Here is a 27,769-nt window from a genome sequence, read left to right as displayed (position 1 = left end):
GATATTAGAGTTGGTTGCAACAATAATATTTTTAAAAAGCTGGGAAAGGTTTGAAGAGGGGGGAATTTTTTAAGGGACGGTTGCTACGTGTTAAAATGTTTAATTGGCATATTATAAATGTGTACATGCCAGCTAATAGAAATAAGAAACTAATTTTAAAGAAAACTTATACACCTACCTACAACAATATTCGATGGAAAATCTAATCATAGGGGGAGATTTCAACTGGGTAACTATAAATTAAACCAGTCTAGCAGGATTGATAAATTTTACGGAAATTTTTATGATCCATTAATATATATTAATACTGCAATAACCAACCAAAAGCTATCAGACCATTTCATGCTCACTATTGACCTAAAAATGAAAAAAATAGAAAAATGTGGGTCAGGACTATGGAAACTAAATAATAAGATTTTAAATGACAAAGAATATGTCGAAATAATAATTAAAAAAAGAAATTGAAACCGTCAAAAATGAAGAAAATATTAATATAATAATTGATTGGGATGTTTTAAAAAACAAAATAAAAGGAATAAATATTCAGTACTCAAATAGAGGGCGGAAAAACCCCAGAAAAAAAAGACAAACACGAACTCAAATTAGAACTAAACAAAACAACAAACGACGATGGAGAAAGAAAAAAAAAACGAATGACAGACAAAATTAAAATCGTTGAAGAAGACGAAAATCAGGGGAGAATAATAAGGGCGGGAAAATTTACAGAGATCTACAACGAGGCAAAAAACGTATATAAGCGAGAAGAATTTAGAAAAGGGGGTGATACAATTTTAAACAATATCAAAATAAACAATGTAACCCATACTGTAAAAGAAGATATCCTAAATAATATTTCCAAATATTATAAAGAACTATACACCACACACCACACAGAACATATACTTCAGCACAATCGACAGCTACTTAAAAAATGTCGACTGTGAGATGACATCAGCAGTACATAGAGACCAATGTGATGATGTCATCTCAGATGAAGAAATCACAAAAAGTATATCAACACTCACAAAAGTCACCAGGGAAAGATGGACTCATCGTGGAATTCTACCAAAAGTTCCACGGTGAACTGACGCCGATCTTAAACGCTTTGTATAATAATATAGGTTTAAGTAAAAATAAAATGACTAAATCTATGAGGGAGGGAGTTATCACAATTATATACAAAGGGAAAGGGAATAGAGACGAGATTAAAAACTGGAGGCCTATATCACTTTTAAACACGGACTATAAGATTTTAAGTAGGATTTTAACAAATACAGTAAAGGGTAGGATAAACAAGATAATTAATGTAAATCAAACTTGTGGGGGAGGGATATACAAAACAATATTTTAAACATTAAAACTATAATTAACTACATAAATGAAACTGGTATGATGAGTGCTATGGTACTCTTCGACCAGGAGAAAGCTTTCGACTGATTTGAACAAAACTGTATAAAGAATGTTTTTAAAAAATTTGGTTTCGGACCCAATTTCCAAAATGGACCAAAATCCTACACACTGGGATAATTAAACGGGAAATGCACGAAAGAATTTGAAATACAACGATCAGTGATACAAGGATGTCCACTATCAATGCTAGAATACGTAATGGCAATATAAATCCTACGTCACACGATAAGAAACAACCCAGATGTGCAAGCAGGGGCGTATTAACCATTAAGCAGACTAAGCACGTGCATAGGACACCAGGGCCAAAGGGGGCACCACAAAGTTGAGAAAAGGGTGAAAAGAAAGAAAGAAAAAAGAATGAAGATTTGTAAAAAAAACTGATACAACTAGTGCAAATTGATCATGATGTTCTGTTTCTTGATCATGGTACACCCTAGGGTTATCTTCTCAGGTGTACGTGGAAAAGAGGGGCGCGCCAAGATTTGTCAGTGCTTAGGGCACCAGTGAGCCTTAATCCGCCCCTGATTATACAAGGCATACAAATACCAAACCTAAAAAAGAATTAAAAAATGCTCTAACATGCATATGATTGCAACATCTTTAGAAGAGAGGGGAAATGCTATAAGCGTCGGGTTCCAAAATAAACCACAACAAGCACGAAATCTTAAAAATAGTTAACTGGAGGGGCAACCACCCTGGATTATCGCCCCCCCCACACACACACACTTACTGAGAGACACTGTAAAGGCTCTAGGGGTTTACTTTGGTAATAAAAAAAAGAAGCTGTAGAAAATTATGAACATATTATCAATAAAATAAGAGAAAATGTGAAAATCTGGCCATGGCGCCATTACCTATCATGGAGCGGGCCCAAGTGGCCAAGACTTATTTATACTCAAATATTAACTACATAATTAAATCCATAGATATGGATAATACAATTTTAAACAAAACAGACAACGAAATAATAGATTATATATGGAATCATAAAATGCATCATGTAAAAAAAGAGACATTATATAGGGCCAAAAGTAGAGGGGGCTTGGGGTTGCCGAGCCCTCTACTACTATAATTAACTAACATAATCAATAGATTAAAAAAAAAATGCACTCAGACCCGGCTACAGCGTGAGAAGCACCGTACATCTACTGGTTCGGCTTCACCTTGAGAAACCGACCAGAGATATACAAAAATAACAAATTAATATAAAAAAATCGAAGTGCCACGCAAACATATGAGAACTAATTTTAAAATATAGAGACAAAACAGATTTATGCAAAATTTAATAAGTAAAAGTCACGCTTGGATTAGGGAGGAGGTAACCAAAAATATAAAATGTAGAGTAGAGCAGGACAACTGAGGGGGTAAATTGGACAAAAAATTGGAAAAATTGGGGAAAATAAGATCTGTCAAAACACAAAGTATAATTTTTAAATACCTGCACAACACCTGGCTAACAGGCGAAGAAAGAATCAAACATCGTATGCTGAGGATAATGCCGAAATGCCCTTTATGTAAAACAGCGAACTTCACCAAACTACATACGATTGTCCAATGTGATAAATCTAAACATAATAGGATAAAGTTAATAATGAAAATTTGCAAAAAATATAAGTATAAAAAAAATAACATTTTATTCATAGATTTAGACTACGAAAACAAAATCGTTCTAAAATGTATAGACTATATAGTAACTACGATGATATCCTGTGGACAGGTGATAAAGATTTTTAAATAAGATACGTGGTAAAAATAAGAATATTAACCACAACAAGAACTCAGTACGTCTTACGACGAATAGATACTTACCGTCAGGTTGATATAACGCAATTGATGTTGGAATTGGGGGAGAGAGGGGGAGGGAGGAATAGGTATTACAGACCGAAGGGTCGCGTAGCGCAATTGCGAGCTGATGCCATACCCATACCCCCTCCTCGCACCCCACAACAGCCATATTTCAAAGAAAATTTCAAATTCTATTTCAAATATTTCAAAGAAACCCATATAACTTTTTTTTTTAAAAGAGAAAAGGGAAGAAAGGAAGAAAGAAAAAAATAAAAGAATTTTGTAATTTAATTTTTTTTCTTCTTTCTCTGAAAGAAAATTCTAAAGACATATATAGGAAGGGATACAGGGAAAATATAAGGGGGAAGTAAATGGCGATGACATCATGGGGCTAAGTCACAGGGCTCAGTGAAGTGCATAGGCCCATCATGAGTCTTTGAAAACACCCAATGTAGAACATAAACAGACAAAATAAAGACACAAATACATACTGTATAACACTTAGTTTAAAACCCTACTAACTTCTCCCGCACTGCATGGTTGACCACTATAGAATAATGTGGTCTCATAAATACGTTTGGATCTTTCAATAAAGCATAATCAGATAAACTAAATAAAGGAGGCCTAACGCGACCCAGGAAAAACACATAGAGAATAAAGAAGCGTGAACCTTGGATCGAGCGTAACCTACCTATCAACATCTTTAAAGACTATTATGAGGAACGACACATATTATCACTCGAATAATAAAATAGGAAATTATTTTTTTTAAACAAAGTCTAAATAGTACACCATTCCATCGTCAAAATTAGAAAACCATAAAACAAATTAAAAGATACAATATAACATCATAAAGGAAGAAATACAACTGGGAAAGATATTTGATCTATACTTGCTGTCTCAAACATAAAGAAAATATAGCATACACACAATATAACACCATTACATATAGCAAACACTGAGACCTAGGCGACATATAGCAAAGGTTACAAAACATTTCAAGGGAATGAACTTCGAGCAAGGTGAGGGAAACCAGACTCGGACGAACAACCCTTTAGATAACACTATGGAAACATAAATACCCCATCAAAAATTCTAAAAACTAAATTTTTTATATAAAATTTTGTTTTAATAAAACGTAGAACACATCTGAGGGGGAAATACACAAATATAAAATACTTTTTATTTTTTTTGGGAAATGGGGGCATCTGTCCGTTGCCCCCCCCCCCACTCCCAAAAAAGTGTGTGTGTGTGTGTGTGTGTGTGTGTGTTATTATACCCATTACATTACTTGCAAAATATATATGGTGCTGACATTTTCGGCAAGAGGGAGACCTATCGATATTCTGCATATAATTATTTTAATGTTTTTCAGAGCGAGAGTATTGGGGCCTGATCTGTTCAATATATTTCTCAACTGATACAGCAGGTATAATCAGAGGCGTAGCGGGGGGGGGGGGGGGAAGGGGAGTACATATGTCCCCGGGCGCCAAGGTACAGGGGCGCCAAAATGAGGCTTACAACGTTACATTATAATAAGTAAACAAGGGTAATATTCAAAAATGTGATTAAACGGGGAGGGGGCTGGGGCGCCAATTTTATAGTTCGTCCCCGGGCGCAAAATATCATAGCTACGCCTCTGGGTATAATAGAGACCCCCCCCCCCCCCCCCCCGAGTTTGCCACAGAGCGCTCGTGTAATATACGGTTTAATACAAAATACATGATTGTGGGCAGGAATATACAAAATTTGGTCGATATACATGATCGTTGGTATCTATTCAAACGAGGGCCATGAAATACATTAGCAAATTCCTACAGTATTTTAAGGCAGGCGATTACGAATTATTTAAACCACGTTTTTCATCTGTCACAGATTTTATAATCATTTTGAAGTGGCTGCTTTATCTCGAGGAAAACGAGCGGTAAGTGTTATACAAAACAAAATCTTAATAGCAATTTGATCACTTTTGCGTCATTTGACAGTAAGAATAGTAATAAATAGAGGATAATTTCTTTTCCTACGTTAGGCCTAATACCTGGTATGTTTTTTAGTGTGGTACACACACAAAAAACAACCCCAAAACAACACTAACAACATTTTAAAAAACCCACAAAAACGAGTGCCGTGCCGAAGCCACGGGCTAAAATGCTTTATTATCATTTTTTTTTTATTTATAGCATCAATCACAAATTGAAATATATACAGTATTAGCGTTGGAAAAGAAAGTTTTCTTTTTGTTATATTTTTTTTTCTCACCCTAGCGAAACACTTTCTGCAAATGACCTTAATAAAGAAAAATAATAAATTAACCTAAACCACTTTGAATGTCGACCGTATCTTTTATTTACACGGCATCATGCGCGGAAGAAAATACCAACTGAACCGGGATTTCAGACAGCAGATGAATTGAAGTTGATTCATTGAACATCATTAGCAATTGTACAATCAAACAGATGCAACAATGAAAAGTGGAACTATGAAAAATCGAGAATGTTAGATTTGCGAAGGATTTATTCCGAATCATTGTCTGCTAATAGAGAATTCATGTCAGTTGCTGTGTCGGCGATGCCCACACAGCGCCCCGTCCAAATGTGAAGTTGCGTTTTGCTGACAGACATAACACTGTGCCATAATTTATCTGATGGCATGTAAAGAAGCTGCTTAAATTATAGTATTTAAAAGTTTCTTCATTTTGTAAGAGCTCAAGAAATTAATTCTGGTTTGAAAGACAAGATGACGGTAAAACTCAGAAGACGTAGCTGTACAGTACCGTTGGTGTTGGAGACGTCATAATAAAGGTAACTGCGTTAACTTCGCTTTTTGTTTGGTAATTTGTTGGATATTATCTTTTGCTGATCTTCTTTGAGCTTGGAGTAAATTTTACATTCTGAACATTTTTATTTGCACTTATCTGCTTAATATGTATTGCTGGGATATCATATAGAATATGAAGTCAGTATAATGGTACTATATTACATATTTGAATGATAAAAGACTGGTAAATGATATAATGATAAACTACAAAATAAATAATTTGCCCAATATCCCAAATATGTTAATTAAAACAAACATTGAATGTAAATTCAGATATAATGAGCAGTTGTAAGAAGTAAGAAATAACATTTTATCCATTGAACCTGTTATGTGTTATCATCATCAGTTTTAAAATAAACACATGGAGACAAGTTTGCTTAAATTCTAAAATTAACACACACACACACACACACACACACACACACACACATATGGTATTTTAATCTAATACAGAAATGGTGACATTGATATATGCAGACCAATAGTTTTTTTCTTCTACAGATATAAATTAAAAAGCCTAATTCTGAGAGTTTCACCTACAACATTCATGATGGGAAAGGGCCACTAATTAAGAGCTGACATATGTGGAAGAAAAATACCATCCATGTTGAAAAGGGCTAGAGGTAATGTGAGAAAACATAATTTATCAATCTTATTTAACATTATTGTTGATATTTTATCTCAACTGGTCAATAGGCTAAGTGGGTTTATGTAATGGTCCAGAGTGTTATTTATTTCACATCCCCTTCTGTCTTTCAACAGTAAGAAATTAGCTACTTTGGAGTCCATAGTTCTGATCAATTTGTTTATATAAAACTTGGTTTTGGGCTTAAATCAACATCTTGGATAAATCTAATAATGAGCAAAATCCAAGTATATACATGTGATCATGTATAAGATTAGTTGAGTTTTTTAACCAGCCTAAAAGCCATACTTCCACAATATAGGCTAAAATCATTAAGTTGTCCTTGAAGTTTGATGAGTGTTAACCATTAATAATAATAAGGTGATCTTTCATCTGAGTATGTTACCACCGCATGCAATATTTATACATGTAGTGCAGTTTTTACTAAACGTAGAATACATGCTTATATAAATGAGATCTAGATTGAAGAAGTGAAGATGCATACAAATACATGAGGTTATAACCACTACTGCTGATTCAAGTTTGATCATGCTTGGCCATTGGGCTTATAGAGTCAAGTTTCACAATGATGCTTATTATGAGTGTGATAAAGGTATGGTAGTGAAGTGACCTTGCATCTGATTGGCAGAGTTTCTTATGATTTGCACAACAGTGTTTATGATCCAATTTAGATCTGACTTGTTTAATTATTTGCTTGTATGTCTGAGGCTATAAGCAAAATCTGTGCATATAATGTGGTGGTTCTACATCTCACTAGCCATTCTTGCTACTGCTCTTAAAACTATTTCTCATTAATTTCATCAGACTTGGTGAATAGATTTATCTCATCAAGATATAGCAAAAGAGCAATTTTGTAAAAAAAATATTCATTCATATTAAACTCAAATTCTGCATCTGATTGGTTGACCTTGCAAATACTATAAGGGCTCTATTTCTGACAAAAAGATTATTTTGATCTAATGTAGCAGAAATGCTTATATGATCAAAACATTGAACATATTTGATGACAAATAAGAAATAGTTTTTCATGCAAATTTGATAAACATTGATAAATCGGTTCATATCATTAAAAGCTTGGAAGAGTTTGATTACATGTGAGACCATCACATATTAATCATTCTTTATTTAGAGAATTATTTTTGTCAGGATTTAGTAAAATATGTAAAATCAATATGGACTGGTTTTGTTATGTACAGCAACACTAGTTGTTTACTGAGTACTGAGGGAATTGGAGTAAGGCAAGGGTACATTGCAGTAGGTAACCTGGTTGACTTGATAACAGGATTTTAACACAAACATTTTTATCAGGAGTCTAGCATACTAACCATTGATTCACTGCAGATCCTGCCCCCATTAGTTACCTTTTAATACATAAAGCATTTGGGTTTTTTATGTCACAAATCCCATAGGGATTAAAATTAACATCATAGGTCTCACTGGATAGTTTCGTATTTTGACATTCCTCTAATTTTTAAGGTAGAAGGCATGAACCTAATTATCACAAGCCTAGCATTTATAAATTTACACATAAGCTAAATCTATAATGTGGTTCAGATTTACTTTGAGTTAGGCATGGAAATAGGTTGGCTTGTTGGTGACTGCCTGTCACAGTTAGATGAGCATTGGAGATCATATGCGTAACTTAGTCTGCAAATGAGCTGCCAACTTTTATTTGTGTCTGCTACAGAGGTAAATATAAAAAAATCTTGATGGTAGAGGGGTGATGAAAAGTATGCTAATTTGTTATAGTACTAGTGAACTTTATTCATGCATAAGGCACATACTGATTCTTTTAGTTGCCTTGTCACAGAAAAATATTGAAAATAGCTATTTCTAGTAAAAAATGAATGTAAAATGTACCTGCATCCTTTGACCCTACCAGAACCAAACTAAAAGCTCAAATTTGTGCAGCTGCTTTTGCTCATCACAAACATAATTGGGAGTATAACTGCTAACCCTACCCTCTAGCACACATTTCATTCATTCATTGGATTAAAGTCACGTGCACCTTTCGGTATGTGCGACTGTTTAGTTTGTACACGTTTGTGTACTTTTTGAATTTAGCGATTAACTTATACAATGCCCCCAAGCAAGCAAGCCGAAGCCCAGGTGCCCCAAAAGGTCCCACCCAGGCTCTCATCGCTGCAACCTTCTCCATCGTTGTACTCCGTTGGTGGTCTGTTTCTGCATCCTGCATCTCCTTCCTCTCTCATTTCAGGCAGTAACCGAAGCACACCAGCAGCAGTATTATGAAATTTTCGTTGCAATCAATGCCCAGTTCCCTATATTTATTGAGCTATTCCTGTACTATCTTGCCAAACATGTGATTGTCACATACGCTTCAGATATTCCTGAGTTGTGAATTTTCCTATCTTTTGTAAGGTCTATTCAATTTTGTGTACTTTGCGTACTTGAATTTTCCGAAAATTTTTTCACATCTAGTAGGCTTTTAGTAGCCCTTTATTTTGTTTTGGAGATCTCAATTTGGTTAAGTATTTCGTACGTGTGGCTTTAAACCAATCAGTGTGTTTCAGGGCCAGTAAGTTGTTGGTCAAAAGAGGGCTTTCGTGGGTCAGAATGAAAGCCCTATGTGGTAAAATTTGTTTGTAAAAAAGAAAAAAAAAAAGAAAAGAAAAGAAAAAAAAGGTGGGTAGGGAGTGTGTATGCTATATTTGTGTGATGGCTATAGACATTTTTGTTCGTTTTTCTGCTTTTCCCACATATCCCGACAACACACATTCACGCTCACTTTCTCATTCACACTTATAAGTAGATGTGGGGGGGGGTGGCCTTATTTCTTTTGTTTGATTTCGGGAAGGCAATTCTTTTCATACTGGGGGGTGGGGGTGGTTTGATTATTTGAGGCATACTCTTTTCATTGTTTCTGCCTTCATTCCCCAAGGTCTGCAAGTGTCCTGTTCTTTCTTCTTTTACTGCCTTAGGACGTTTAACTTCATCCTGTGCCTTTTCCTGCTCTTCTTTATTTCAGCTCTTTCTGCCTTATCCCGTGTCCGTTTCTATTTTGGTCTTCTCGTCCTTTTGATACTGCCATGTTCGCCGTGAGATGTTTTCTTCGAGGGAGGTGGTTTGATTGCCTTTGTTTCCCTTCGCTTTACCACTTGGCTATTTACCTGTTATTTTTGTTTAGCTTAGCTATTTGTGATTTATTTTAATGTATATTTTTTTTATTTTTATTTTTTTATATTTTTTTATTTTTTTTTGATCCTACGGGACCTAGCATGCCGTTATAATTCCGAAACAGTGATTTTGTAATATTTTGTCCTTATCTGGTTTTTATTGTTCGGGTTATGATCGGCTGTGCCAGTCTGTGAACCCACGATACCGAGCCGGCCGTCACAATTCCCAAACAGTGATTTGTAATATTTTGACTGGTCTTTGATTTACTTTTTAATATTTTTTTTTTTTTTTTTTTTTTTTGTTTTTTTTTTTTCCTTTTTTTCTTTCTTTTTTTTTTTTTTTTTGAACCTACGGGGCCTAGCATGCCATTATAATTCCAAAACAGTGATTTTGTAATATTCGTCCTTATCTGGTTTTTATTGTTCGGGTTATGAGCGGCGGTGTCAGTCTGTGAACCCACTAGCCCGAGCCGGCCGTCACAATTCCCAAACAGTGATTTGTAATATTTTGATTGGTTTTTTTCTTTTTTGGTTCGATCTTTTAGGTTTATTGGTTTTAATTTCTTTACATGGTCTCTCTTTATACCCAACCCTTCATTCGGTTTAGATTTGTCCCCTTTTGCCTATTTTGTTAATGAATGTCATGATGTTATTATAGGTCATTCCTATGTTATTGTTTTTTGCCACAAGTAACTCCGGGTATGTCCACCGTTCTCCTATTTGTTCCTGTTGAGATTTTAGTTCGGCCCTTTCCTGGTTGTATTTGGGGCATATATTTATTAAGTGTGCGATTGTTTCTGGAGTTGGGCAGTAGGGGCAGTTTTCGGTTGGTCCCCTTTTTATGTGTTTCCCTGCGCATCCTGCCAATAGTGTTTTACCTGTTCTTATTCTATTTATTATTGTTATATCGTATGGATTTTTGAAGGTCGGACTTTCGACTTTTCTACTTACTTTTTTCATCATCGTATGTATTAGACTGTTTGCATCCGATTTTTCCCATAGCTCTTGCCACATGTCATTGATCTTGTCCCATGTTATTGATTTCAGTGACGCTGTATGCTATATTTTGGGCTTTTGGTTCGTTTGTGGCGTTTTTTGCTTCTGCATCTGCTTTGTCATTGCCTGGGATTATGGATGTGAGAGGGTATCCATATGAATTCAACGTGTTTGTTGTTTTTTTCAATCTCTTTAAGTAGCGATCTTGCATGATTAATCATATTAGGTCTGCTCTTGGATTGGTCTGTTGCTAACGATTGTAGTACACTGTAAGAGTCGCTTAGAATGACTGCCTTAGTTGTGGGGTATGTTTTGACGTATGTTAATGCCATTAGTATTGCCATGAATTCTACCGTGTATATAGCGCATTGGTCTGGGAGTCTTTTTCCAACGGCGACATCTAATTTTGGGATCACTATCCCTGCTGCAGTTTTATTTGGATTTTTGGTTTTTGATCCATCTGCGAAGATTTGCGTGTATGTCTCGTATTTGTTGTCAATGTACGTTAGTATTGATGCTCTTAGTCCTATCGGGTCATTTTGTTTTTGTCCTAGTTTACGTAAGCTAAGATCTATTTGTGGTGTGGGACAGGTCCACGGGGGGTCTGGGTAGTACCTTATTTTTTCTGGGTTGATATTTGCGATTTGAAATTTCCTTTTTAATTCTATAATTATTTTCCCACTAGGTATTTTTTTATTTTTTCCTTTTGTATCGAATGGTTTGTCGCATGCTAAGAGGGCTTGTAGCGTGAGGTGGTTGGGTTGGTGTATTGATATTCGAGTCGAGTATCGCAGCATCAATTCCTTCCGCCTTAGGTCTAGCGGGGGTTCTCCTACTATTATTAAGATATCTTGTGTGGGGGTACCATTTAGGACGCCGGTGCATACCCTTAGCGCTTTTGATTGGACTGTGTCTAGTTTCTTTAGTAACGTGGCGTTCGCCGCTCCATATACCTGGCAACCGTAGTCCAATTTTGCTCTTATAAGTGCTCTATATAGGGTAACGAGTGTTTTTTGATCAACCCCCCAATTCACCCCTCTGAGGTTTCTGTGGAGGTTGATGTCTCGTTTGCACTTCGTTACGAGTTCTTGGATATGAGCTGCCCACGTGAGTTCGTGGTCGAATACCATACCTAGGAGTGTCGCTTGTTTTTCGAATTTGATGGGTACCCCCTTTAGGGTTAAGTTTGGAGTGGGTGGGGGGTGGCCACCTCCCGGATTGAAAACTATGCCTACTGTTTTTAGAGGTGACAATTTAAATCCCCATTTATCTGTCCAATTTCCTATATCGTTTAGTCCTTTTTGTAAGTGCTTGGTCGTTTCTCTGCTGGCTGGGTTGCCAGTTTTCCATACGGCGCTGTCATCGGCGAATTGGGATAAGTCAAGGTGGTTGGGTTTTACCGCTGTTTCCAGGTCGTTTATCATTATATTAAATAAAGTTGGGCTGATTACGCTTCATTGTGGCGTGCCATTTTCCAGTTTGTATCGTTCGGAGTAGTCTTGTCCTAGTCTGACTTGTATCTTTCTATCGGTTAGGAAGTTAGCAATAAATTTGTATATATTGCCAGTTATTCCGTATGGTTTAAGTTTACTTATCAGTCCCTTAGTCCACATTAAATCATATGCTTTTTCCATGTCTAAGAAGATGGCTGTAACATATCTGGATTTTTAAAATTTTTCTCTAGATGCTAATTTGACAGCGGTTTCTAGTCTCATGAGTTGGTCTATTGTGCTTCGGTAGTTGCGAAACCCGCTCTGTGTATTAGCTAGTAGTCCTTTGCTTTCTAAATGGTATTTCAGCCTGTTGGTTACCATAGTTTCCATTATTTTACATATATTGTCTGTTAGTGATATGGGCCTGTATGATTTTATATCGCTTGAGGGTTTTCCAGGCTTAAGAATCGGGACCACTACTGCCTTTTTCCATCTTATAGGTATGGTACCGGTTTCCCATATTTTATTAATGAGGTTAAGTGCAATTGTGACAAGTTTTTTGGGTAGGTTCTTGTACATTTCATACCCCAAAGTATCCTCCCCGGGGGATGTGGTCTTTTTGCCGGCGAGGGCCTTTCTCCATTCGGCTTCTGTAAACGGAAGGTTTAGTGGGCCGTCATTATTTCCTGCTTCCTTTATGTTGTCAGAGTTGCTTTCCTCAAATTGCCTTTTATGATTTTTAAACTTATCCTCTAAGTTGGTATTGCTACACATGTTGGCGAAATAGTTTGCGAATAATTCTGCCTTATGTTTGTTGTTTTGTCCAGGTATGTTGGGGGTTATTGATTTAGTTTTGCCTCTCATTTTTTTAATTCTTTGCCACACCTCCTTCGATTTTGTGTTAATATCTAGTTTTGAGCAGAATTCTCTCCATGAGTTTTGTTTAGCTATCATAATAGTTTGTTTGGCAGTTTTTTCCTTTTCCTTGTAGTAGTTAAAGTCCCTATTATTTTTAGTTCTTTTGAATTTGTTTAGAGCTCTTTTTTTCTCTTTAATTGCTATTTTACATTCATTATTCCACCAGGGCACCGTGGGTTTGGGTGCTACTCCTTTAGTTTTAGGAATTGTTTCTTGGGCCATTGTGTTAATGGTTTCTATTAATTTGTCATTAAAGGTGTCAATGTCCCGGTGATATATGGTTTCTGGGTCGATTGAGTCACCTATCTGTTTGAACCTAATCCAGTTGGCCTGTTCGTATTTCCATCTTGGTGTGAAGGACGCTTTATTTTGAGGTATTCTAATTTGTATTTCTATATTTATAAGGTAATGGTCACTTCCCATAGGGTCGCTTTCATCAACTTGCCAATCAGAAATGCCTGTTAATCTTGGTGTGCATAGAGATAGGTCTATTGCTGATGTGTGGCCTGTTCTGTCATCTATCCGGGTGTGCATTCCGTTGTTTAGAAAAACTAAGTTGCATTTTTGTGCCCATTTTTCTACAATTTTTCCTTTAATGTCCGTCTTTTGACTCCCCCATAGTTCGTTGTGCGCATTGAAGTCCCCGCATATTACCACCCATTCTCCACAGTCTTTAATCATTTTGATTGTTTCGTCTGCACTTAAATTGCGCTGCTCATTTGTTTCATAGAGGTTAACGATTAGTACCTGCTTAGTTTGAGCGGTTATTTTGACTATCTGTATTTCGAAGTCATTGGGCGGTCTACTATCTGTTAATTTATGCATTTCTGATGTAATTCCATCTCTAACAAAGGTTGCTAAGCCCCCTCCTCTTGCTGTGGGGGATCGATGCTTTAGGTATTTGGTGTTGTAGCCTATGATGTTTGGGATACGTGAGGTATCATTTAGGTGGGTTTCCTGTATGCATATAACATCTGGTTCTCTTTCCTGTTCAAGTATTTTGTTATTTAGTTGGTCAGCGTGGGCCCTAAGGCCGCGTGCATTCCATTGCCATATTTTGATTTCTGCTCTGGAATCCATCTCTAGTGCAAAAAGTCTTAATAGTTTGTTTAATTTACTGTTGTTTTCGTTTTATGCGTGTTTCCTACCAGTGAGGGTGCTACCTATTTATTTTGTTTTTGGTATCCTGATTTTTGTTTTGGCCTGCTTATAGTTTACCCCATGGGAGATCATATATTCGACTATTAGGGCTTCTCTAAGAGCCCTGGGGCATTCTGCGTGGTTTGGTTTGTGGTTACCACTACAGTTAGCGCAGTGCTGATTGGTGGCGCTACATGTTTTCCGGTCTGGGTGGTGAAGACCACATTGATTGCACCGGAATAGGTTTCCGCAACTCTTAGAGTAATGCCCCCAATTTTTGCAGTTGCCACAGAACCGTGGTTTGTTTTTGAAAGCAAAAATTTTTTTAGCCTCGAGTTTTTCGGCTATTTTGATAGTTTCTGGGGTGGCGCCCTTAAAAAAGAGTACCACTGCAGTGCTATCCTTTCCCCTTCTTGTTTTTAGGCGGATTGCTTTCTCTACTTCCTGTCCTTTACTCCTTATGTAGTCTACTATTTCATTGGTTTTATTTTGAGTTGATACGTATATGACTCCTTTGTTGTGTGTTTTTGGGGGGTTTGGGTCTATGTGTTGTTTTGTTCTGTTGTGTCTAGTGACCTGAACATTTATTTGGTCTATTCTTTCAATTTCCATATATTTGGCAATCTGTTGTTCAGTGGTGCATTTGATTATCAGCAAGTCGTCTCTAGTGCTTTTAAGCGTGAATTCTCCTTGGTGATGTTTGTTCAATTGCCATGCTATGGTTTTAAAGGCTAACTTCGTTATTTTGGAATTTACTCCCTTGACGAAGAGAGTCAGTTCAGCGGGGTGTTTCTTGTTTTGGATATTTTGCAGACTGGTCTTTTTTCCCCTGGTGTTTGTCTCTTTAGCTGACTTTGTTTCGTTGTCCATAACCGGCTTGCTGGGTCTTGTATTCTGACAGTTAGTGTGTTCCTTATTCTTTCTAACTGGTATTTGGGATTTGGTTTTCCTATTATTCTTACCTTTTGTTGAGTCGTGTGTGACTGCTTTATTTGTGGTAGGGTGAGGGCGTTCTGTTTCATCTAGTAGGTTCTCAGTTTGAGTCCCCTGGCTGCTAGTGTTTTTAACCAGCGTGGTCTGGGTTGTTTTTGTGCTTGTTGAGTATTGTTCCTCAGTTTGGGTACTCATGTCGGATGTAGTTTTGCGGTTACTCGGTAGATTGTCCACATTCTCGTTTACGCTTGGTGACAGGTAGAGTCTACTCATCGAGTCAGTTGGGGTCGAGTTGAAAATTGGCGTTAAGAACTGTATCTGTCGTTTTTCTCTTAGGGGGGATGAGACTGCTTCGGAGTAAGTTTGCCTTAGTTTATCTGCCTTTAGGTTGACCAGGCAGCTGAGATAACTATTTGATGATGTGACATTAATTTTGTTGTTATCCATCTTGAGTTTCTTTATTTGATGTAAGGTATATATGATGGGATATTTCTTTAATTTTAATCCTGGGTTTGTTTTGATTTCTTGCAATTTATTTGAGTTTAATTCTAGCTTAAAGCTATCTGTCTTAACTATACTTTATTCTACTTAGTACTATGAAAAAGCAACAGCTGTAAGGGGATATGCAAATAGCTTTTATTCTGATTTGTGTAATTAATTATTATATTACTATTATCCAATTTAAACTTATTGAAAATTATTTTCTAGCCAAATGGTCAAAGTAAAAGGTTTTACTTACCCCGATCCAATTTTCTTTTTAAGATCTTTAGAGTTTTTAAATACAGCCTTCTAATTATACAAGTTTCATTACATTGGTCAATAATTAGTCACATGTGATGACACTTGTAACTAATCAAACCACAGCAACTGAGAGCAGACTAAGCACTGATATTTATATGGTACAGTGGCAATATACAGTCTGTCTGCCGCAACACATGAAACAAACTGGACAAATCAGAAAGCCTTGAATTTGACTTTATTTATCTGTATGGTAGAACAGAACCTGAGTTGAAAAGCTTTTAAAGAAAGACCTTGATATCAAACCTAATAATAACTGCAGGAGTTATATTATGGATAATTAACCATTCTCTCAGTTTCAAACTGGGCATTCCATCCCATGGGGTTCTAAATGTAAACCAAGTGTAACTGATATCCTAATGAACTGTAAAGACCATAGCAGCACAACAGCAGGGGACCAGGTATGTCCAGATCCAGAAATCACAGACCAGTTTCAAACTGATGATGAACCACATAAAAATTACACATCTGCTAGAACTTATGTTATGAAGATAACTTAAATTGCATTATTATTAATCCTCCTCCTCACATTCATCATAATTGAGATGCATCATATATGTTTTATTGTAAAATAGTTTATGCAACATAATTCAGTGAAGACCTTTGCTGCCAATTTACCAGTGAACCATTTGTTTCAATGAACATATTTTATGTTGTAACAAGGAGCATCATTTAAACATTATGATACACTTATCATACCTGTATATGAAATCTTAATACTAACACTTATACTTGCAATACTACTACTAATAAAAACACCTGCATTGATAATTTGATTATGTTCAATTGGACTTGTATCTAAATGATCACCAGCTGTATGAAAAGACATATTTTAATATATAGATATTGGATGGAATACTAGTTACCACAATTGAATAGTCATATGATAAATGATATATTATTTTAAACAATTTATATTTGCAGTGAAACATACTTTTACATTATTTTCACTTAAATTTCATTTATAGAGCAGTATACTCTGCATTCATTTAATTACTGAAATGGTTATAATACAACAACAAACACTGCAACTTCCAGAATCACAAAAATCAAAAGATATAAACAAAAACTTCCCTACATGTATCAGCAGTTGTCACTTAATAGACAGAACTCTGAAGATTTAGAATAGGATGTTAACAAATTAGGTATTCAAGTTAAAAAGAAAAAAATACCAAGTAAGCTTACTACCAAAAAATCAAACAATAACAGTGAATTTTAGTACATTCCCAGGAAACAGAATATATGATTTTTCTTAACTTGATCTGATACATCTTAAATCTATAGAAAATGATTCATATTGTATGACTAAAATATTATGTAAACAAAAATTCCATCACTTTTTTCAGATGCAACATGCATACCCCAACCCATCCTTCTTGATCATAAAGTATACCAGCATTCCACTATAAGATGGGGAGCTGTAGTGGCTCAGTGGTTAGCTTTCTGGACCTGTGAAATAAGGTAGGTTCAAATTCTACCATCAGACCAACCTGGGTTAGCTACCATGGTGTGTCCTTGGGCAAGGCACTATACTTAAAGTGCCTTGGCACTAAATAACTTACTTGTGTTGGTTTACCATAAAAGGCCAAACCAAACACAAAAAAACAACAACTTTAAAATATGAGTTTTGTCAATACTAAGTAATTGAAAATCATACTGAAGAAATGTTTTTGTTAATACAGATTAATGGATCTAAAAAATCTCTTTCTTCTGCAGGAGTTTAAAATGTTAAATTAAAAAGGTCATGGTACACATTGCTTTGTTCGTACACATCAGGCTCCGTAACCCATATCCAACTAAAAATTTTAGTAGAGTCTGAATAAAACATATTTTAATCTGGATGATAATATTCTTTCTCCATTCATATATTACACCACCAAGATTGATCCAAATAAGATTACATTTTACTATAACACTGAGGATGAGTATGCCTCTTAACAACTTACAAATGTGGAGAGAATGGAGTTAAACTGAACTTTGATTTCTTTTCAACCATAGCACAAGATGATCATTTATTATGAAAAAACCTGAATAAAGTTGGAGTTCATAACCATGACAGTCTTGATACAATATAAATTCAATATATTATTGTTGTCTTGAGGTATAGTTCTGTATATTACAATCTCACACAAGATCGGGGTATATTTTAGTACCATACAGTTAATTCGGGATTGTATTAATACCTATTCTGGTGAATGAACATTAAATAAGATTTACTATTTTGGAACCAGTTGCAATAAAGTTTACTAAACAAGAGAAAATATGACTTTACTATAATATCTAAAATGTAAAATCTGCAAACAGAATACTTGCTTGACTTTACACTTCAACTATATCATAATATTTATTTGAAATGAATTTATACAAATGGCATTAAATTTGGTTTCAGGCTGGTAATGACAATGGTAGTAGTGAATAGGGACGGTCTAGGGACTAGGGAACTTCCATGTTAAAAAGGGTATATCCACTCTGGGGACTATGTAATTTAACATGGGAGAAAAAAAAAAAATATCCATTCTAGGGACAAGGGGAATTTAACATGGGAGAAAGAAAAAAAACTATTCACTCTAGGGACAAGGGAAATTGAACATGGGGAATAAATCGTGGGACTGTCTTGGGACTAGGGGAAATGGAACAGGGTCGGGACCCTATTTTAATAAGGTCCCGACCTGATGGGTCTATGAAAATGGAACAGGCGAAAATTGAAACAGGGAGGGGTCTCTATTTTTTTATTATTTTTTTAAACAAAAAAATAAAAAAAGGGGTAGGCAATTGAAAGTCAAGATCTTTTCGAGAGATAGGAATGGCCCTGAAAAGGGCCTTTGGTTTTATGTTAATATACCCTTAACATAAAGGGCATCTGTGACATCTTCTTCTTGACCTTAGGCTGTGCCTGACTGCAGGACCATAGATTAAGACTCTTTTGAGGCATCCTTGATGCTCCACATAAGATTCTTCGCATCCACAGGCTGGTGTCTGTCCTGTGGATAACTGTCCAGTTGGATCGGACATACATTGATATGTCCGTCCGGAACATTATCGAAGACACAAGCGTTGAAGATTGTACATCGGTCCACATGTTGGGGTGCTGAGTAACAGGTGAAGGAATGCAGTGAACTGTACTTATTTATAGGGGGAGGAAGGATTGAAACGGATTGAGTTTGTTGACCAATCCAAACACGCGTTACAAAATTCAGTCAGCCCACGTCCAATCCGAAGAGAGCAGTCTGTGACGTCACATAGTCTATATAGATTCGCTAGCGCCTGTGCGTAGTCAATCTAAGCGACAGTTTTTCAACATGACGGAAACTCAGAAAACGATCAGTTTGGGTGCACTGATGGTGGAGACTACCCAAGGGAACCCAGACTTACTTTCAGAAGAGGTGAATTGGGATTTTGTGGATTTTTTTACCTTGCAAGAATTTGTTCCTGAACCTTCGTCACCTTCTCCTTCATTACCGCACATGGAAAATTTTAGACAGAGACAGAAAGAAGAATTGGAGAAATTTATACAACAGCAAAAGGAAGCGGAACAAGCTTTTCTCCTACAGCAACAGCAGCAAGAAGAAGAGGTAAGAAAAAAACAAGAAGAAGAAGACGCAGCAGCAAAGAAACAAGGGTGTCAAAATCAAACGGTCACGGTACTGTTAGACATTTTAGTTAAGAAGTCTGAAACAGATGTATCAGACTTCTTTATTACGGCCGAAGAGAATACGACCTTCCCAAGCTAAACACTCCAACCCTGTGACTACGCCTACTGCACCATCCTTAGAGATTTCAACGAAATCATCATCAACAGTACGCAGTCCAGAAGTAGGCCTTGGCCATGGCAAAGGCTTAAGATAGTTAAAGTTGATTGTTTAAACTCACCCCTTACACCAAAAAAGGCCCTTTTCAGGGCCATCCACGTCTCTCGAAAAGAGATAGGCTTTCAATTGCCAATAACTAAAAAAAAACATTTTACCCAATAGTACCTGTCTGTGTATGAGTGTGCGTGAGTGTAGGTTCTTATTTTAAAATCAAAACCCAAAGACACTTACCTTTTATAATTAATTTATTCTTTTATAAATATTTACAATTCACAATTCACAACAGAGCACTTTAAAAAGTTCATAGACTTATTCTGTCTCATTGTTCACTCTCTGTTTTTTTAATTTCTTCACCGTCATAGTCTTTTCCTCCTCTTCCTCCTCACTTTCTTCCCTTCTTTTCTTCTCCTGTTTCTTTTTCTTCACCTGTCTGTTTTCTTCCTCTTCTTCTTCCTCTTCCTCTGAAGAATCCCTCTCTTCTTCTGACTCCTCTTGTTTCTTTTTTGGGCAGTCTGGTGACCAATGTCCTTTTTCTTGACAATAATAACAGGTATCTTGACTTTTGTCTCTTCTAACCCCTTTTTTTTCTTTTTTGACGGTCTGGACACTCTGAAGACCAATGCCCTTTCTTCTGACAGATATAGCAAGTATCTTGACTTTTATCTTGAAAGGAAGGAGAGTAGTCCCTCGGCTGGTCTGAAGAGAATTTTCTAATGACCCCTCGCAAAGCTCTGATGAAACGTTCAATCTTGGTAGTCTCTTCCATTGTTGTGCTCAGTTTGAGAGTGAAATGAATAGTGAAAGGACAAGACACATACCCTTTATATACGCTGGTCTGCTATGACTATAAATTAATCCATGGTGTTTAAACTTTAGTCATTTGACTTTTTGCTATCGAGATGAAATGATCCAATTCATTTGAGAAGAAAGAAGAAGAAAGTAAGAGGCAGAAACGTGATCTATCGCCTCGTACTAGGGCTGAAGTCTTGGCACAAATTCATGCCAGTGATTTTGAAGAGGACATGAGTGAACCAGAATCCAAACCCTCTAAACAAAGTTTACCATCCTTAGTCAACCCTGAAAAGTACTATGACATTCGAGAGACGGAAAAGCGTCCCTCTAGAAAATTTAGAACTACGGCTTACAAATACACAGTGAAGTTTAAAGATTTCAAGTCTGAAGTACTGTTAGAGAAAGCAAAAGGGTTCATCACCGACATGTGGGATTCTTTGCTCACCACACTCAAGCGACAATGTCAACCCAAAGAAGATGATCGCTTGAGACTTTCCATACAACATGACGGCTTGAAATCCCCTGTTTGGATTGAGTTTAGCAGCCCTGCAGAATTGACCACTTCCAAAGTCATGGACAAGATTCAACACGTGCAACAATCTAATGACCAGTTTGACATCACCGATGGAAAAGCCACACTGGACATGACCCACGTCTCTCCTCCTCAAGGGACCGGACAATGCAGAAAGACCTTATTGGTCAACAACCTTCGCATTACCAAAACAAGTCTTGTCCAAATTAACAATTTTCAAGACCACATGTGTTTAGCCCGAGCCATCGTGGTGGGATGAACCTATGCCGACAAGAACGACACGGTAGAATGGAAAAGAGCCTGGGAGAACATTCGAAAATCGAACCGAGCCAAACAACGAAATGAAGCAGAACTTCTGTTACAACAAGCATGCCTGTCCAAAGACACATCCTGTGGCATTCCTGAGATGCAAAAATTGCAAGATGCCCTAGCTCCACGATACACCTTGAAAGTGCACCCTCAAGAAGTGCGCGGGTCTCTGTTGTTTCGAGGGAAAGACTTTAAGGATGGAAAATACATTCACCTCTATCATCACGATGACCATTTCGATACCATTACCACTATCACTGGATTCCTGGGATACAAATATTACTGTGAGAAATGTGACTTATGATGGTTATAATAATCGAGAGCAACACAAACATTGTGGATCGAAATGCTCAGGATGTTTGGCCTCTCAACCCTGTCTGAGCGAAGGGCAAGAACCAGTGCATTGTCCTGCTTGTCTGCGCACATTTGTCAGCCCTGCCTGTTACCAACAACATCTGAAGATGCAAGGTTCACAGAAGAAATGTGCTTGTCAACTCCTGAGATTGTGCCCAATGTGTGGACAAGGTCTATGTATCAACAGTACCAAGGCACACGTATGTTCAGGAAAGAAAAAATGTCACATTTGTCACTGCATTGTGGACTTGGAACACCAATGCTACATACAAAAATACCAATCCCAACCAGAGAAAGAGGATGGTCACAAGAAGAAGAAAGGCAATTTCATCTTTTTCGATTTCGAATGCATGCAAGAGATCAGTATTCACATTCCTAATTTCTGCGTGGCTCATCGAGCATGCGAGAAGTGATTCAAGAACCTATCTTGAGTTATTGCCCTCACTGCAGTAAGATTCCTGGAGGGCGTGAAAAAATCTTTCAAGGACCGAACACACTAGCCGATTTCACACAATGGGTCTTAGACCCCATCGACAAGACGTGGAGCCAAGAGGACATCGAACATTATTATGGAGATTGTCATTGTCATGCCACGGTGATGGCTCACAATTTCTCCGGATATGATGGACAGTTTCTTTTGAGATGTTATACGGAACGTGGCATCGAGCGTCCTAAAATCACTTTGAACGGAGCCAAAATCATTTTCATGCAAGTGGGACAAGTGCAGTTTAAAGATTCGATGAGCTACTTAGCCATGCCTTTGAGTCGAATGCCTAAAATGTTTGGAATGACAGAAATGGCTAAAGGGTACTTTCCACACTTTTTCAATACAGAAGCCAATCAACACGCCGTTCTACCCCATTTGCCTCAGGCTCACTATTACGACCCTGACAACATGCGTACCGAACGAGAAACTTTCTACGCTTGGTACCAGGCTCACGCCTCCGACCCTTTCGACTTTCAGGAAGAAATGCTAAAGTATCGTCGTTCCGACATGGACATTTTACGGCGATGCTGTGGAAAATTTCGAGAACTGTTCATGGAACATGGAGGGGTTGATCATTTAAAAGAGGCTTGCACCATTGCCAAAGCGTGTTCCTTAGTCTACCGACAACGATTCATGCTTGAAAACACTGTGGCTGTCATCAGTCCTCAAACGACCAACTATGTCAAACGTCAATACTCGGTCAAAGCCCCATGCTGGTTGCATTACTTGTGCGACAAGGAAGACAAATGGATTCAGCATGCCCGCAACGGACAGGGCGAAAGATCATCGGAATGCATTCGGTCAATGGCTGGGACTTAGAAAACCCTAAGATCATGTACGAGTTTAACGGTTGCTTATTTCACGGATGTCCCGTCTGTTACCCTGACCGCGGCACTAAAAATCAGTTCTTACAACGAACCATGGAAGACTTGTACCAGGCCATTTGTCAGCCACGCCTAAAGTTAGAACAGGAAGGATACCAAGTGGTGGAAATGTGGGAACACAAATACAATCACCGTTTGAACACCGATCCCGAGTTTAAACGCCTCATGGAAAGTTACCAGTTCATGGACCCCCTGAACCCAAGTAATAGTTTGTACGGAGGAAGGCCCAATGCCACCTGTTTGCTGTACCAAGCTGACGAAGAGAAAGGAGAAGAAATCATATACTTGGACGTGTGTTCACTGTATCCTTACGTGTGCAAATATTGTTGCTTTCCTGCAGGGCACCCACAATTGTTCACCGAACACATCGACCTAAAAAACATTCGACAATACGAAGGCTTGATCAAGTGCAAAGTTTTGCCTCCCACGAACCTATACCATCCCGTCTTACCTCGCCATTGCCAAGGCAAACTTATGTTTCCTTTGTGCCGTACTTGTGCTGAAACGTGCAACCAAGATCAACCTTGTCATCACACCCAGGAAGAACGGGCCTTGACGGGGACATGGGTCAGCGTAGAATTGTTCAAAGCTCTGAACATGGGATACCAACTGTTAGAAGTGTACGAAATTTGCCACTTTCCCAAGACACAATAATTCCACAAGGGTGACCCCACGCAGAAAGGCATTTTCGCAGACTACGTGGATGCCTTTTTGAAACTGAGCAAGAAGCCAGTGGCTATCTGTCCTGGTGTCACACTCCCGAAGACCAAAAGACATTCAGAGAGAAATTCTGGGCACAAGAAGGCATTACTTCAGATCACATTGAGAAAAACGAAGGCAGGCGATCGTTTGCCAAAGTGATGTTAAATTGCTTGTGGGGTAAAATGGCACAATGACCGTGTTTACCCAAGACGGAGTATTTGACCGAACCTTCCCGCTACTTTCAGATGATTCACGACAAAGCCAAATTCATGAAACACGTGCACGTCGTTCGTGAGGATTTGATCTTGGTGAATTACGAAGAAGATCTGAACTTTGTAGAAGATGACCCCTTTGGAAATGTCATCATTGCAGCTTACATGACAGCTCATGCTCGCTTAAAATTGTACGAAGCTTTAGAACTGTTAGGGGAACGTGTCTTGTACTTTGACATGGACAGTTGCATTTATATCGATCACCCGAGTCAACAGCACCCTGACATCGAAGGAGACCGTTTAGGAGCCTGGACAGTCAAGCACCCCGATGACAAGATTCTAAGTTTCGTTAGTGGTGGTCCCAAAAATTACGGCTACGAATACTGGGCCAAACAAGGAGAAGTGCACACGAAGTGTAAAGTGAAAGGACTTACTCTGAATTATCGTACCAGTCGAGTGGTCAACTTTGGCATATTGAAAGAAGCCTTGCAGTCTAGAGATAGTGACCACCTATCAACCCAACAAGATTGTATGTTTACCCACACACCACATCGTCAGTCGACCCTTGGAAAAAGTCTATCAAATCGTGTAGCAGAAGCGAGTGCGGCTTCCCACCCACTTTACTTTGCCGTATGGACATGTCGGTATAAAACATTGGTTGTAAGAGGATAGCCACCCACCAGAAGGATGACTTCGCCGCAGCAAGAATCGAGTGAGAAATCCAGTGAGAACTCCAAGTTCAAACCCTACCATTTTCCAGTCTTCTTACCTGACTATTGTGATTGTGCCCGTCGATTGGACATGTTTCAAAAATGGCCTACGGATAGGGAAGGATTACCTTCTTCGTATGTTTTAGCTAGAACAGGATTTGTCTACTTCTGACCCGAGTCAGGATTGGGATACGAAGTACAGTGTTTCGCTTGCGGACTGAAGTTACGAATGGATCTATGTATCTACAAAGATTCAGCTATTCTGGAACATACTCGATGGTCTCCGCACTGCCCTTACCTTTCAATGGCCTTTCCACCCATTAAACTACGGTACAATTATGACGGTACCTTAGAGACGGTACCTTCCAAAACTAGACGTAAACACATTGCATCCTATTTCATTGTTGTTTCTTTTCCACATAATAGCTTATTTTTTATAAAATGTTAAACTTTACTAATCTTTTTTCAAGATCACTTTAGTTTGCAAAAATACATCTTGTCATTTATTGGCATTCTACATTGAATTTTGTAAACTAGCTATAAACCTGACCTAATTACTCAACTTAACTGCTGACAGAAACAGTCTACAGTAAATGTATTTCATTTCTATAGCTCGATGGATAAACATTACATCTTTTAAAGCTGTGCACAGAATAGGCCGACATATCACGAGTCAGGAAAACATGGGGGTGGTATCCCCTGTGTCCAAAATTAATATCATTTTGAATAGAATATTCTAGTGACAATTGCCTCTTTTCAAATGGTAAGCATTGCTTTTTTTTATTTTCATCAATCTGTCAAATTCGGTATGCATTTTGCTTTAATATTTGAGATGGAAACCTTAGGTGCATAGAAATGTCAGACAGCATTGTACATCATGGATGGTGTCCAACATACTTTTATGATCATAAAACAAAATCCCATTTTTTAGTTATGGCCACTGATTTAAAAAATATTCATCCAAGCTAAATATAATAATAATAATAATGAGGACTTTGTATAGCGCCTAATCTTTAGAAGCTCTAAGCGCTTTGCAACATTAGACAACATAAAAACATACACAATGATATGATTACAAAAACAAACACCATGAAATTAGAAAACATCAAAAACATGCTGAGAATATTTAAGGTAGTTAACATTATTAAGTCATTAAGTTTGTTTTTGTAGTCAGAATAAGTAGTTTTGAGAGCACTCTTGAATGGGATCACTGCGTCTTTGTGTCTAAGTTCAGTGGGCAATTCATTCCATGTTGCTGGGCCCTGGTATGCAAAAGAATGCTGTCCATGTGACTTTGTTTTCATAGTGAGAATAATGAGTATATGATTGTCGGAAGAGGAGTGTAAGTATCTTGCTTGTGTGTACACATAGGTGAGGTCGGATAGGTATGTTGGACTAGAGTCTGTCAGTGAAACGTAGCACAGAGAACTAATGTTGTGTTTGATTCTGGATCGAATGGATAGCCAGTGTTGGGTACAGAGCAGCGGGGAGGTGTGCTCTGATTGTGGTACTCTAAGTATGATCCAAGCAGCTATGTTTTGAACTTTTTGAAGTCTCTGCAGTAGATATTAAGATGAACCAGACAGAATTGAGTTACCATAGTCCAGTCTTGAAAGCAGTAATGAACACACAAGTGTTTTAGTGGCATCAACTGAAAGATATCTGAGAATGGAGCTGATGCGTCTCAGCTCAAGATACGCAGCCTTGCATATGTTCATGACATGTTGGTGCAATGTGAGAGTACTGTCCAGAGTAACACCTAGGTTTTGTACTGATTGTGTGAATTTAATGTTGGTGTTGCTGATATTTATTGTGTGAGGTAAAGGATGTGAATGAGAAAGTCTTTGATAAGTAAGTATGGCTTGATTTAAATTGTGTTTTTCATGTGACTTGCCAGAGATTTTTAAATGAATTGATAAAGTAACTTGAGACACATTTCAAAGTACATGTTTTAAAAATATTCCATTGATTATTGCTGGCATTTAGAAAAATGCAATGCATCCTTTGTTGTGAAACTTATTTTAAAACATTGTATTACTCATGCAGAAGCCTGCTTGAAAACTAATGGCAAAGCAAAGGCAAATGGAATGGAAGAGACCATATCAGAGACCCTCAAATATGCACCCAACCAACGCAGAATGATAAAAAACAAGGTAATCCAAATGACTCTTATTTCATCAATATTGGATTCAGTTTCGTCTTTTAAAGCATAGTATTTGCAAAGCGGATGCATTTCTAAACTGATAACAAAATCAGCTTATCCTATTGCCCAGGACTATCAGAGCTAGAGTCCAGCTAACTACAATATGCATATATCTTGTCTGATCGGACAAGTGCCTCCATTTGGAATTTTTATTCACATGAAATATTTGGATGAAATAAATTCATCTTTGTGCAAATTGATTGCACCATCCACTTGCCAGAAATGACAAGTAAGTGCAAAGTTATCTTGTATCATGGCTTAACGATAGTAAGGGAAGCACAAGTGCAGTGAAGAAAATTTCATACATTTTTATAATGCTGATTAACATGACTTCTGCATATGTAACTAGTGCTGAGATGATATGACTTTATTTAAGCATTACAATTTTGTTTTAATTTGCAGGTGCCTGAGCAGAAGAAGTAATAGATAAACTTTACAGTGGAGTTGGAGACTGATTCTGATTCATAATCTTAATTAAATCTAGAAAATAAACATTAAAGTCATATTAAAATATCTGTTGTATTGTTTCCTTCTTTCATTTTTCTCTTAAAAACAAATGTCTGAACCTTTAGTCTGTAAATTCAGTGGATTCCTTATCAGCCCATCTACTTTTACTTTACACCATGCTACTTTAAAAAAAAAATGAATTATCCCCATTGGGGTAGGTCCCCCCAACCCCCCACCCTACTTTGTCAACTTACCTGCCACATTTAAATCTAATGGAAGGCCCTGCTGTAAAGCCTGTTAGTAAAACAACCCAAC

General features: G+C 37.5%; 1 protein-coding gene and 1 long non-coding RNA gene across 2 annotated transcripts in view; both read left to right on the top strand.

The window, feature by feature from the left end:
• Positions 1-27,769, top strand: part of LOC149803847 (uncharacterized) — a 156,014-nt gene that overhangs the window by 22,955 nt on the left and 105,290 nt on the right. The gene's annotated exons all lie outside the window — the stretch shown is intronic.
• Positions 5,161-27,531, top strand: LOC149803848 (uncharacterized). The gene is made up of 5 exons (XR_016419988.1): positions 5,161-5,996; positions 6,514-6,635; positions 17,360-17,474; positions 26,851-26,957; positions 27,410-27,531. It is a non-coding gene; the product is annotated as an uncharacterized LOC149803848 (long non-coding RNA).

Source organism: Sinohyriopsis cumingii, chromosome 3, assembly GCF_028554795.1.
Source record: "Sinohyriopsis cumingii isolate HCF-2022 chromosome 3, ASM2855479v2, whole genome shotgun sequence".
Lineage (NCBI taxonomy): Eukaryota > Metazoa > Mollusca > Bivalvia > Unionida > Unionidae > Sinohyriopsis > Sinohyriopsis cumingii.
Note: the sequence above shows the minus strand (reverse complement) of the source record. Positions and strands in the feature narration are given on the sequence as shown.